Source organism: Mastomys coucha, unplaced genomic scaffold (genome assembly GCF_008632895.1).
Source record: "Mastomys coucha isolate ucsf_1 unplaced genomic scaffold, UCSF_Mcou_1 pScaffold5, whole genome shotgun sequence".
Taxonomy (NCBI): Eukaryota; Metazoa; Chordata; class Mammalia; order Rodentia; family Muridae; genus Mastomys; species Mastomys coucha.
In genome coordinates this window covers 73365106-73378912 of record NW_022196911.1, presented here as the reverse complement: position 1 = coordinate 73378912, position 13807 = coordinate 73365106, and the positions used below count along the sequence as shown (strand labels likewise).

At 37.8% G+C, this 13807-nt stretch overlaps 1 long non-coding RNA gene across 1 annotated transcript in view; it reads right to left on the bottom strand.

Annotated features, from left to right (window-relative positions):
• LOC116077158 overlaps positions 1 to 13807 on the bottom strand; it is a 20076-nt gene extending 6269 nt beyond the window's left edge. The window contains exons 1-3 of the long non-coding RNA XR_004113180.1: positions 13740 to 13807; positions 5751 to 5783; positions 1 to 2024 (exon numbers count right to left, since the gene is read on the bottom strand). The exon at positions 1 to 2024 is cut by the window's left edge and continues 6269 nt beyond it. This is a non-coding gene — a long non-coding RNA (uncharacterized LOC116077158). The remainder of the gene's footprint in view (positions 2025 to 5750; positions 5784 to 13739) is intronic.

The following is a 13807-nucleotide window of genomic DNA, read 5'->3' as shown; positions in this document are numbered from 1 at the left end:
AAAAAAATCAAAATAGGAACAAAGCGACTAAATGTAGGGCACATCTGTAAACATATTATACATTTGAAAATTACAATATCAGTAAAAGTGATACAGTTTACAGGTGAAATGAAACTATCTGAAACTGGCCTACCACAAGTTTCTGAACCTGGACTGATACAATAAGTTATTATATATATTATGTATAAAAGGTTTTGTTTACATCAAGTGGAATTGGCAATCCATGCTTATACTTTTTAAAAAAAAAAATCTAAGCAGGGCAGAAATTCAGACTAAAAGGTATTTTTCTCTGCAGTAAATCAAATAGCTTCTTTCATGAACATTTGTTAAAAACCTGAAATAATTAACAGAACCAGAAAATCCATCCACACTACAATCGCTCAAAACTGGACATTTCTTAGAAAACGAGAATAAAAGGTAACTACTTTCTCCCCCAGTGTCCGGGAATCCAGTTTGCCTTTGTTAGAAGACTGCAATGCCCTGCTAGTTTAACTTGTACTTGACATACATGGATACATTAATTTCTCTGTATGTGTTATGTGTGTGATGTGTTGCTACATCAGGCCAGAGAACTTGTTTTTATGCCACTAACATCACCCAGTCTTAAAATTGGACCCTTAGTTTCTTACACACACACACACACAAACACACACACACACTCTTTAACATGCTATCCACAAGCCACAGCACAACAGGATGGTAATGCGATGATAAGACAGGACTAATGCTCTTTCTGCCCAAAACAAAATTCAGAATTTCACATTATTTTTCTTTAAAAAGAAACAAAAAAGAAAAAACAAACAAATCCAATTTTGCTCTAATGATAAAATATATTAAGATATAATTAGAAACAAGTAAGCTTAGAAGTAGAATTTGCCTGAAAACACACCTTCTATAATCAGTGTTTATTACCTCCTCACTGGCTAAAAAAAAAAACATTTTTTTTTCCTTTTTAGATTTTGCTGAGAAACTGAAATTAAAAGAATTTACAGAAAGGTACATAAGTTTCTCTTAAATGGTTGATGAAAAACAAGAGTATACACTTAGTGTTAGTGACAGAGAGCAAGTCTGAGCACCTACAGCGGAAAAGCAGAATATATTTTTGCTCCCAGTTACACAATTACAATGGGTAATTATCAGCCAATTACTTGTTCTGCAACTTTTCTTTGAATGACACTCTTAGATTCTTCAGCTGTTAAAAGTCAAACACGTAACCAAAGTAAGTTAACTATGTACCCACAAACTATTCCAGGATTGTAGAACATCAATGCCCTCCCCCTGTTCCCACCCAACAAAAAAATAAAAGGAAAGGAACTATTTCCCCAATACCCCACATAGGCTGCACAACTCTTGGCAAGACATGCAAATCATTGGATTAAAAAAAACAAAACAAACAACAAAAAACATCCCTGCAAACTTCAAGGCATTTATCCAGCATTCTCGCAGGGCTCAAAACTAAAAGATCAAGGGTGGAGAGGGGGAAATGTTGATTCATTCTGGGTTCCCCACAATTAGTGTATCACTTTAGTCACAGAACAAGGTACAGAAACCTAGAAGTTAAGTGGATTTGCCTTTCCAGTGGGTCATTTGTTGCCCAAGTAGATGACAGCAGGAACTTTAGAACCACGCTTGTTAAGTCTGTATTCATTAATCACTTGCATTCACACTTAAAAACAAAAACTAACAAAATAATAAAGAAAAAGACTATTCGGTACCGGAGATTAAATAACCATGTGTAGTCTCTTGAAATAAATTTGATTCCTTAAGAAGTCTAATTACTTTCAGTTGCCTTTTTTTAAATAACTATATATATATATGTATATATATATATATATATTTGTATATATTATCCTGTGATTCTACTTATGGTTCCTCTGCTGCGTTGAAGATCTAGGAGCATAAAAGCCTTGTGTCCCACATGAACAGTGGCTCTAATGCTGCAGAAAGGTTACAAATAGGCAGTCTGGTCCTTCATTGATCTGGACTATCCATGGCTTCATTGTAAGTGATTATCCTTTTGGGATCTAGAGGCAAAGTGAAAAAGTAAACTAATTAAACAAATTCAAAACAAAATCTTGCAATTAACCCAGAAACAAATCCCAAGCAATCGTTTAAATTGCAACCCTTCTTATTAAAATAGAGTTAAAGGCCATTTCTTCTTGGTATTATCCACGTGTGATCTAGTTTCTCAACCTGAACTGTAGCTGCTCAGCCCTCTCAATAAATTCCCAACAACAATGTCCTCTACCACCCAGTAAAGGCTTCAACCTCTAGAGACTAAACATTTAGTAAGTTCATTTAGTAAGGAGTTTTCCTTGTGATTCACCTGATTACAAAAGTAGCAAATGTAAAAGCAAGGAGAAAGCAGCACAAGTCATAAATCTAATAGAGAAATCTTAATAGAGAATTTAATAGAGAAATTCTTGGGCTTATTTTGTTTTTAGGAAAGAAGGTCTCATGTGATCCAGGCTGGTCTCAAAATTTGCTAGGTAGCTGACCTTGATTGACTGAACTCCTATCTCCATCTACGCCTTTGTGCCAAGTGTTGCACGTATCATTATGCCTCACCCTAAAGTCTATATTTTAACCACAGTGGGATGTTCGGGAAGGAATGGCTGGCTCAAATAAAACCTAACACCCAATATTTCATGGTAATAACCAACTATATCACAGTAACTAGTTTAGTTCTAATCACCTTATTTACGCCATATTTTGCACAGTATTATCTCCATTTTCATTCTCAGCAAACATAAATGTAAGACCCAACATATAGAGCACATGCCTAGAATGTAAAAGGCCTTGAGCCCAACCATATCAGAAGAAATCTTTTTGACTTCAAAATATAAAACTGTCAAAACATGCCTGGCCGGGTAGTAGTGGCGCATACCAGCACTTAGGAGGCAGAGACAGGCAGATTTCGGAGTTTGAGGCCAGCCTGAAAAACAAAAACAGTCTTGTAGTCTTGTAGGCATGTTTTGTTTGTTTGTTTGGTTTTTGGTTTTTCAAGACAGGTTTTTTCTCTGTGTAGCCCTGGCTGTCCTAAAACTCACTCTGGCTTCAAACTCAGATATCCGCCTGCCTCTGCCTCCCAAGAGCTGGGATTAAAGGCGTGTGCAACCACTGCCCAGCTATTTTAATTTTTTTAAAAAATACTATACTAAACCCTTTTTTCCAAGATTTATTTATTTTACTATATGTAAGTACACTGTAGCTTTCTTCAGACACCCCAGAAGAGGGCATCAAATATCATTATGGATGGTTGTGAGCCACCATGTGGTTGCTGGGATTTGAACTCAGGGCCTTAAGAAGAGCAGTCAGTGCTCTTATCCCCTGAGCCATCTCTCCAGAGCCCTAAATTTTTATTAATTAGCTATTTTGTGCTCCCTCCTAGAAAGATCATTAAAAATTTGTTTTATATTTACATACTTATGTTTGTGTATGTTCATGTGTATGGCATGGCATATATAAAGGGCAAGGGACAACAACTTTTTGGAGTTAATTCTCTCCTCCTGATCATTTTTATTTATATGGGTTTTGGAAGTTAAAGTCACATTTCCAAATTTGACAGTAGGCACCTTTACCTGCTAAACATCAACAGTAAAGACTATTTTATTGTTATAGCCTTGCTAGTCTGACTCCGCTGGGATTAAAGGTGTATGATACTAACTAAACCTAGTATCAGTAGAGATAGTATTTTTTGTTCTACACCATTTCCATGAACTGCTGGGATTCTTGCAATCTATAGGCCAGGTTGGCTATTCTTTAGTATGCTTTAATAAACAGGAAAACCAGGAAGTCAGGTGGTAGAGGGGCATGTGTTTAATTTCAACACTTGAGAGGCAGAGGCAAGTGGATCTCTGCATTCAAGGGCAGCTTGGTCTACACAGGTACAAGACAGCCAAGAGTTACACAAATATAAAAGACACCCTTGTCTGGGAAAACCAAACCAATCAAAACAGAACAAAAACCAGGAACATAGCTCAGTAGTAGAGTTCTTTACTCATCTGTTTGAGGTCCTGGATTCTTCTACCCCACCCCCCTCCTCAAGATGAGCATGTAAATCTTTAATTCATTATTTAATTGAAGAAATCTGAAAATAATATTTAAGAACTCAAGTTATCTCAGTTTATCTTAGTTTAACGTAGTAGCTCACTGTAAAATCCCATCTGAGGCAGGCCAGGCTCTGAGTTTAAGGTCAACCCGGTCTATTGATAGAATTCCAGGACAGCCACAACTACAGAGAAAGAAACCCTGTCTAAAAACGACAAAACAAAACCACAAAGATTAACCTGGCTTACTTAATAAGAAGTTAACACAAAAATATCCTTTCTAGAACTCCAAAGACAACCTACCATGAAGACAATACTCATCCCTACAGCCACTACCCTTTTTACAATTTTGTAGTTTACAATTAGGTGGGTTTGCAGAATTCATTTTGTAGTCTCTATCCCATTAGTGTTTGATTTGAAATGTGTTTGCTAAATATCTTTAAGCCATGGCTATATTAAACAAAGACTTGATTGATCCTTGACTCTAAAAGAAGGGGAGAGTAGCTATGATGCCCATGAACTACAACAACCAGTAATGACTAACCTTAAGGATGCGATAATGGCACATACACCTTGGCATAACCAACAAGTTTCTAATGAGACTGAAGACCCACTTAAAAGGGAAAAATCATTCCTGGTACTAGAAATCTAGCCAAATACCCATGGCTAGTAAAATCATGGATCCTCGATGAGAACATATAATCACCACATTACTAATCCAACATAATCCTAACTACACTCTAAATAATATTTATTCCTATATGGACAAGTAAGTGTAGCCCTCACCCCACAGAAAAGAAACTTCTCTGCAACACACAAAGACTGTTAACGAAACCCTCTCTTAGTAATGTCACAGAAGCTATACCCATTAAGTCTCACCAACATGACTGCCTACATATGAGGTGAACAAGCAAAACAGACATGCTAAAGTGAATGAGCAAGTCCAGGAACTTCAACCCAACACAAGGAACTACAGGCAACTAAAAAACACCTGAGAGCTGAGAAAATCTTCCTACTTTTTTCAATCTTGGTTAGGATAAAAGTAAATGCTATTCTTTTTATTTCCAAACACCATTCCATACAGTCTACGTGTTTCTCTAACACTGAATATTAGCCAAAAATGTGAAAATTGTAGTTCTTAGGGTATCCTTTTGTTTACCACATAAACACAGGCAGAATGGCTAAAGGTAAAAACATTTATATCGATTTCCTCAAAAACATTTGTATTTGGACAGGACAGGAAGACACTGGGAAGGGCTGTACTAGGGAGGTCATACCCAAGGCCTTGTGTATATTAACCATGAGCTCTATAAAACTCTTAGCCTCTATAGGCATGGTAGCACATGCCTTTAACACCAGCACTTCAATCTATGTAAGCTTAAGGCCAGCCAGGTCTACACAGAGAAAACCTGTCTAGAAAAGAAAAAAAACAAAACTATTTTTAAAATAGTAGAGTTTCCATGTTCCCTGCAAAACCATAGGCCAGGATAGCCTTAAATTTAAACCTTCAGCCTTCAAAGAGATGGGATTACAAGTCCCTCTTTAGCAGTCTTAGTATGGCAACTACTGTCTTTTCTCTTGACAAGTTAATACAAAAAAGCCTGTTAATGAATAGGTCAGGATTCCAATTATTTTCAATTCCATTGAAACAAACAACATAATTTATTAGTATTAACATTTGAAGTAGCAAACCATTCTTACCTTGCTTCTGCAAATTCCATATAGATTCCATTTCTGTAAGAGAAAAAAAATTATTAATGAACACTGAATAAAACTGTTTTTATCCCTTATAATAATGCTATACTTTTATTTCTTACTGGTTTTATTTACTAGACTGGTTGCTGCTAGGATAAAGGTAGGGCTGACTGATAATAGTATAGCTCTATGCAACACAAGGCACTAAAATTTTGAAATAACTTTTAGCAGCATATAGGTTATGTGCATGCTGATTATGAAAAATCAGTCATTAGGCTGGCAGGATTGCTTCCTACCAAGCCTCATGTCAAGTTCAATCTCTAAGACCCATGTGGTAGAACGCTGGTTGTTCACTGACCTCTACACACTAGTGAGACACATGTGCATGTGTACTTGTATGTATATACACATACAAAATAAACGCTATTTGTTGTGAAATTGATAAGATTCTGTGTTCACAAACAGTAAAGATATGCAAAAGTCTGCATATAAATGTTATTTTTCACCTATTACCTGCCCCAGCACACAAAGCTTTACAGCAGAAATGTAAATAAGACCATACATAACTTATAATACAAAATCCACAGAATTAGTCCAGAAAATAGAAAGGAAAACTATTCAGAAAAAGGAATGAACTATCACAAAAATAGGATAGTACTTTTCTAATGCCCATACTAAAAAAAAAATCTGCACTATAGAATTGGACCTTCTAACTAGCTTCACTTATTATTTACTATCCTGGATTTTATAGACCATAATAGCCTTGAACTCAGACATCTGCCATCTGCCCATCTGCCTTCTGACAGAGGCATGCATAAATACTAAAATACTAAATTTATTTTTAATGAAATTTATCTTTAAAGTTAAATACTGAGGTAGGGTTTCACTATGTAGCCCTGAGAGACCTATAAGTTGATATATTCAAACTGCCCTTGAACTCAAGAGAGCCATTTTTAAAAAATTATTTATGTATATGCTACACTGTAGCTGTCTTCAGACACACTAGAAGAGGGCATTAGATCTCATTTCAGATGGTTGTGAGCTGCCATGTGGTTGCTGGGAACTGAATTCCGGACCTCTGGAAGAACAATCTCTTCAGTCCAGAAAAGCTTATCCTTAATTTATAAAACACTAGGATATTCATCATCTGTTCCTCCTCTCCCTCTCCTAATTTTTCATCTTCATTTCTCAAGTCTGGGTTTCTCAGTATAGCCCTGGCTGTCCTATAGTCTCTGTAGAACAGGCTGGCCTCCAATTCAGATTCACCTGCCTCTGCATACACCAAACTAGTACAAAGTAACTGGGAGTATCAGGAACAAAACCCGTTGAGTACTCTATAGCTTTCCTTCAAGGTTTATTTTTAATTATATGTATATGTATGACTGGAGGACATATGCATGAGTGCAGGTCTTCAAGACCTCAGACATGGGTGCCATGAATTGCATGCTACTGAGCCATCTCTCTACCCCTATCCTGTGGCTTTAAGTGTGTAACCATCATCCTTTGAGCAGAGGTTCCTTTTTCTGAATAAGGGACACTCTCCTTCTCAGTCAATTCTCTAGAGAGTCCTGGTTCTTTCCTCCTAATGGAAAATGTACTATTTATTTAGAAGCCAAAATCAGAGTGGGCCTTATCTGTTTCTGTTGCTATTGGATGGAGGCCATTCTCTATACATTCTCTCATTCTATGTTGAGACATGTAGCTTGGCCTCCAAGATGACTTTGAGGCCCTGTCTTTACCTCCCCAAGTGGTATGATTACAGGCATTTATCAACAAACATGCTAATAATAATATCCTATAATTATAGTGAATGTTAAAAGTTTATCTTAGAAATATCTGACCACTTTATCTCAAAGCCTTTTACTGTCCCTATACATGCACCTTCCCGCTGTTCTTATTCTCTTCTCTTTTCTGCATTGAGGAATAACATAAGTGTTTTGTATATTAGGCAAGCTATATGTCCTCAGTCCTCCTTTTATTTGTTTTCAATTCTGAATTACCTAGTTGTGCCTTGATTTTATAATCCACTGCCTTAGCCTCTCAAACAGAAGTACAGGCCTGTACTATCATACCAGGCCCTGCTTTTTTGTCTGCCTAATTTTGATCTGGCTCCAGTTCTTACTCGTCTGACTTATAATGTAATGTAAACTGCTGGTCTGGAAATGCTAATTTCCCAAATCCATACAAAAGTCAACAGCCACATTCACAGTAAAAAATAAAAATAACGAGTAAATGGTTTAGCACTGCCTGTTCTGCCAGGTGTCAGCACCCACACAGCACCTCACAACTGTTTGTAACTCCAGTTTCCAGGGGACCTGATACCCTCTTCTGGCCTCCACAGGTTCCTGTGTACAAGTACACATATACATAAACAAAACTTTTTAAAAGACCCATCAGATGAGGTGGCACTTAGGAGGCAGAGGAAGGTGGATCTCTGAGTTTTAGACTAGTCTTGTCTAAAAGTCCAAGGCAACATAGTAAGACCCTTCCTGCAAACATACAAGCAAAATCCTGTCCATCAAAATCCAGCTTAAATGCTCCATGATAATACAGGCTAATGTATTTATTCTTTCTATACTGGAAATCCTCTCACCTCTACTGAAACTATTTGTAGCCTCCTCCTGACATACATTTATTTATTTTGGGTTTTTTTTGTTTTGTTTTTTTGAGACAGGGTTTCTCTGTGTAGCCCTGGCTGTCCTAGAACTCACTCTGTAGACCAGGCTATCAGAACTCAGAAATCCTCCTGCCTCTGCCTCCCAAGTGCTGGGATTAAAGATGTGCACCACCACCGCCATTTTTAAAAGCTATTTCTACATCCATGCTCAGGGTGGTATCATAATAGCTAAAATGTAGAAGCAAAACAAGTGTCTATCACAGATACACAAGAATGGAGAAGAAATACAACACATACATTTCCAGCTTTAAAAAGAAATGAAGGTTATACCTTCATAGCATGGCTATAGTCCTGATTTCAATCCACAGGGAAAAGAAGAAAAAACAGAGAAAGGTTGAGACTCTGCCATATTATAATACAGTGACGACTCAGAATTTTTTATGCTAAGGAGAAATGAGCTGGGCCAGGGATCATGATCCGTGAAGCAGCAGTTGGTTCTTTAGGCTAGCCTAGTCTACACAGTGAGATCTTTGTCTCAAAAACAAACTCCAAGAGACATTAATCATTACTTTATCATGATATAAACAATGAAAAAGAACCTTTCAGTTGACAGTTGGCACTGCTCTATCATGGTACACAAAGATAAAAATTTGTGGTGTGAGGGAATGGATGGACTTACTATCCATGCATGCTAAGCAAACACTCTCCACTAAGTTCTACATCCAACTAAGTCTTACTTTTCTTTTTCTCAGATAGATTTTATATATATCCCAAGATAATCTTGAAGTCTAATTAAACTTTTTTTTTGGCTTCTGGTTTCTGGTTGTTTCCAGACAGGGTTTCTCTGTATAGCCCTGGCTGTCCTGGAACTCACTCTGTAGACCACGCTGGCCTCAGAGAAATCTGCCTGTCTCTGCCTCCCAAGTGCTGGGATTAATGGCATGTGTCACTACTGCTGGGCCTACTTAAACTCCTGGTCTGGCTTCCCCTTCTGAGTGCTGGGATTATAGGCTCACACAAACCAAGCTGGGTTTTCAGTTTAATAGTCATTTAATTCTTTCTTTCTGAGAGGGGTCTCTATATATACCCCTAACTGTCCTGGAACTCCATATGTGAATCAGGCTGCTAGAATGCTAAAATTAGGGCTGGAGAGATGGCTCAGAGGGTAAGAGCACTGACTGCTCTGCTGAAGATCCTGAGTTCGGATCCCAGCAATTACATGGTGGTTCATAACCACCCATAATGAGATCTGACCCCCTCTTCTGGAGTATCTGAAGTCAGCTACAGTGAATTACACCAGAGCAAGCAGGGCCGGAGAGCAATCACAAACGTGATGGCTCATGGCCATCTGTACAGCTATAGTGTACTCATATACATAAAATAAATAAAATAAATCTAAAAAAAGAATGCTAAGATTATTGACATTTAAAACCTCAAAAAAAAAAAAAAAAAAGCTAAGATTAAAGTACTGATTCACCATCATACCATACCAGGCTAATGGTCATTTCTTAAGCAAAGTGCACGACACACACATATATATAGGAAGAACTAAGAGAAAAATGCTAACTGGACTATAAATCCTGTATGTTTCTTATGCTCTAATCTGTCCTTTTATCTTTAATTTCAATGAACTTTTACATTAAAAATTAATATAACTACAAGTTATTAATATTAAATCTAAAGTATGTACCATCCCTACTGAAATGACATAACACACCCTCCTACCTAATATTAAGTTGATGAATCGTCTATTTTTGAAGCTAGAGGAGGGCTGGTGAGATGGTTGCTCTTCCAAAGGTCATGAGTTCAAATCTCAGCAACCACATGGTGGCTCACAACCACCCGTAATGAGATCTGATGCCCTCTTCTGGTGCGTCTGAAGACAGCTACAGTGTACTTATGTATAATAAATAAGTCTTTAGGCCGAAGCAAGCAGGGACTGAGTGCACAGAATTGACCAGAATGAGTGGGGGCAGAGGTCCTAAAACTTCAATTCCTGACAACCACATAAAGGCTCACAACCATCTGTACAGCTATAGTGTACATAAAATAATTAAAGACTACTACAGAGATGGCTCAGTTTAAAACTTGCTGCTCTTCCAAAGGCCTGGACTTTTGTGAATCAGCTCCCACACAGGGCAGTTCACAACTATTTGTAACTCCTTATTTTCAAAATATTGATTCAAAACAGACACAAATAGAAAAATCAGTCAATGAACTGCTGAACCAACCAATATTTAGTAGTAATTCAAAGAACCTGCCCTCCTGGAACTGAGTGAATGATTATCTGATCGGTTCTGTTCTATTTAGGCGAAATAATACCTGTTTTCGTCACTTATGAATACTCAACTGCAAAATTTAAGCTGATGTACTGTTTTAAACTCAGTGTAAATGCAACCATGTAAAATGGTATTTAGCTTATCTGTATTACTTCTACATTAAAAGGGAAGGAAGGAGAAGGGGAAGGGGAAAGGGAAGGAAAGGAATTTTTTTGCAGGTTTATTCTTAGCAATATGAAATCCCTGGCTCTAAGAAATAATCCACAAAAAAACCACCAACCAACTACCTACTGGAACAAAATCATCTCAATGTCTTCTTCCTAATTATCACAAACTACAAGACACCGATTTTCTATAGCAGGCCCTAGAGAGCAGTGACACAGAAAATGACACCAAAACTACCCAACTATCCTCACAGAATTTAACATATATAATTAAACACACCTTAAGAACCTAATAAGCATTTCTCTTCTGCTCTACTTTCAGCTTCTAAACTTTTCTTTCCAAGGAGACCTGGAGATCAAGTCAAAATAATCTTTACCTGTCAAGATTCCTAAAATGCTTCTATGAATCAGCAGCCATGGTAGTGTATGCCTTTAAATAAAAACTTCGAAGAAACTTAGTCAACCTCACCCAGTCCTTCTTGCCATCTACCTTCTACAAGGAATGTATAACCTTGTAGCCCTACATGTCCTTAAGTGACTATATGGACAAGATCGGCCTGTTGGGATTAAGGGTGTGCCACAATATCCAACTCCCCTTTAGAAAAAAAAAAGGAAACAAATACATAAAAAAATAAAAAGTATATGTATATAAAAGCACATGTCTTTCAGTTTGCAGATCAAGGAAGGCAAACTAGGGCAAACTAGATCAAGGGGCAATCCCAAGTTCCTACCTCTAGATGAAGAGCTTCAAGAAGTTTACGGACACTGAGAATCAGTCTTTGCTAGTTAAGTAAGAAAGCAGCCAGCCCTAAACTAACATTTAAGATTTAAATGTGTAACAGCTAAATGGGTAAAAATAACAAAGAAGCTGTGAATTTGGGGACATAGCATGAAGTTCAAAGAGAGGAGTGAGCGATGTGAAAATACTGTGTATGAAACTATTGAAAACTTTTTTAAATTCATAAAAGGCTGGGCTCTAAAGATGCCTCAGCAGTTAGGAGCATTTCCTGCTCTTGCAGAGGACCCCAAATTAGATTCCCAGAATCCACATTCAATGGTTCACAACTGCTTGCAATTCCACCTCGAGAAGACCCAATATCCCATTTAACACCCAAAAGCTCATGTGTATGCCAACAGACAATCAGACAGAGACACAAACATATACATATAAAAAATTCTTTGATAGGGAAAAAAACTGGGCTGGAAATAAGGCTAGTGGTTAAGAATACTTGTGTTCTTCCAGGTTTGGTTCCCAGTACCTGCATGGAGGCTCACAGACATCTGAAACTGCAGATCCAGAGGATCTGACACACTCTTCTAAAATTTACAGGCACTGGTGTGGTGCAAACAGAAAAGCAGACCAAAAATTCAAACACAAACTAATTTTCTTAGCCAGGCAGTGGTGGCATACGCCTTTAATCCCAGCACTTGGGAGGCAGAGGCAGGTGGGCTTCTGATCTACAAAACCAGTTCCAGGATAGCCAGGGTTACATAAAAAAATCCTGTCTCCAAAGTTATGCTATTCAGCAATTTTTCTTCAATTTTCCAGGTGAGGGATCTGCCATGGCCTAAGTGTGGAGGTGAGAGAGGACCACTTCTGGGAGTCAGTTCTCTTTCACCTTGTGAGAATCAAGAATCGGAAATCAGGTCATAAGGCTTGGAAGCTAATACCTTTGCCTACAGAAAACCATCTCTATCAGCTCTAAAGAGTTCTATTGGTAGGGTCATGGTTACTAGGTAGAGGTTGTTGAGTTTGTGGTTTGTTTTGTTTTTTCAAGACAGGGTTTCTCTGTGTAGCCCTAGCTATCCTACAACTTGCTCTGTAAACTAGGCTGTCCTCAACTGAGAAATCCTCCTGCCTCAGCCTCAAGTGCGTCACCATTTCCCTGTGTCAGAAAATACATTTTATGAAGTTCTTAACTCCCTGCCTGGCATGTATTAAGAGTAAAGCTCAACCCTTAGTAGTTAATGAACAAAGATTTAAAGGTACCACCACTGCCCAACAGCAAATTCTTAAAATAAAGTTAGTTATATTCAGTCATTAGCCAGAAACTTAGTATATCTGACTCCTTCCTATTTATGATCAAGCCAACTATCTTACTTCAGACTTTCCAAATAACTGGAACAAATACAGTCCACCAAACCTACCACTGGTTCCATTACATGACTTTACTATTACAGAAGACTAAAACAAACAACCGGTCTCTACAAGGCTGTTGGTGCAGGTCACTATCTGCCCAAATTAATAAACCACTTAGGGCTTTTTTTTAAAGGGAGAAAAGTTTGACACTTGCCTCTTCTGACTGTTCAAAAACATTGCCCAATTCATTATAATAAACTAAAACCAGTTTTGCTAATAAAGTAGTATGCACTTTAGAAGCAAGAGAGGAAGGCCAAATTTGGGGGCATACACATGCAATCCCAGCAGCAACTGGGAGGATCAGGACTTAAAGCCCATTTGGGTAACATAAAACCTTGACTCTATTACTTAAAAAACTGTGCGACCCCATACAAAATAAGGTTATCCTTTAAGCAACATGAAACCTTCATCTAATTATGTGATCAATTATGCCTTTATTGATCATTTTGTTTTTTTGTTTTGTTTTTCGAGACAGGGATTTTTTGTATAGCCCTGGCTGTCCTGGAACTCACTCTGTAGACCAGGCTGGCCTTGAACTCAGAAATCCACCTGCCTCTGCCTCCCAAGTGCTGGGATTAAAGGCATGAGCGGCCACCACCACCACCCGGCTTTATTGCTCATTTTATGTTGGAAAACTACATTCCTCTAAACTTTAATAATTTCTTAAAATCTCAAATCAATTAACTGATATTCTTACCCAGCCATTCATAACATAGAATATCAACGCACACACACAGACACAGACACAGACAGTTATCAGGACTGGGATCTTTTAAAAAGAAACAAATAAGTTACCTTTAGTGTGATATACAATAGCAGCCCTCAGGTCAAAAGAACCCCAGCTATCATTCCTTTCTAGGCCT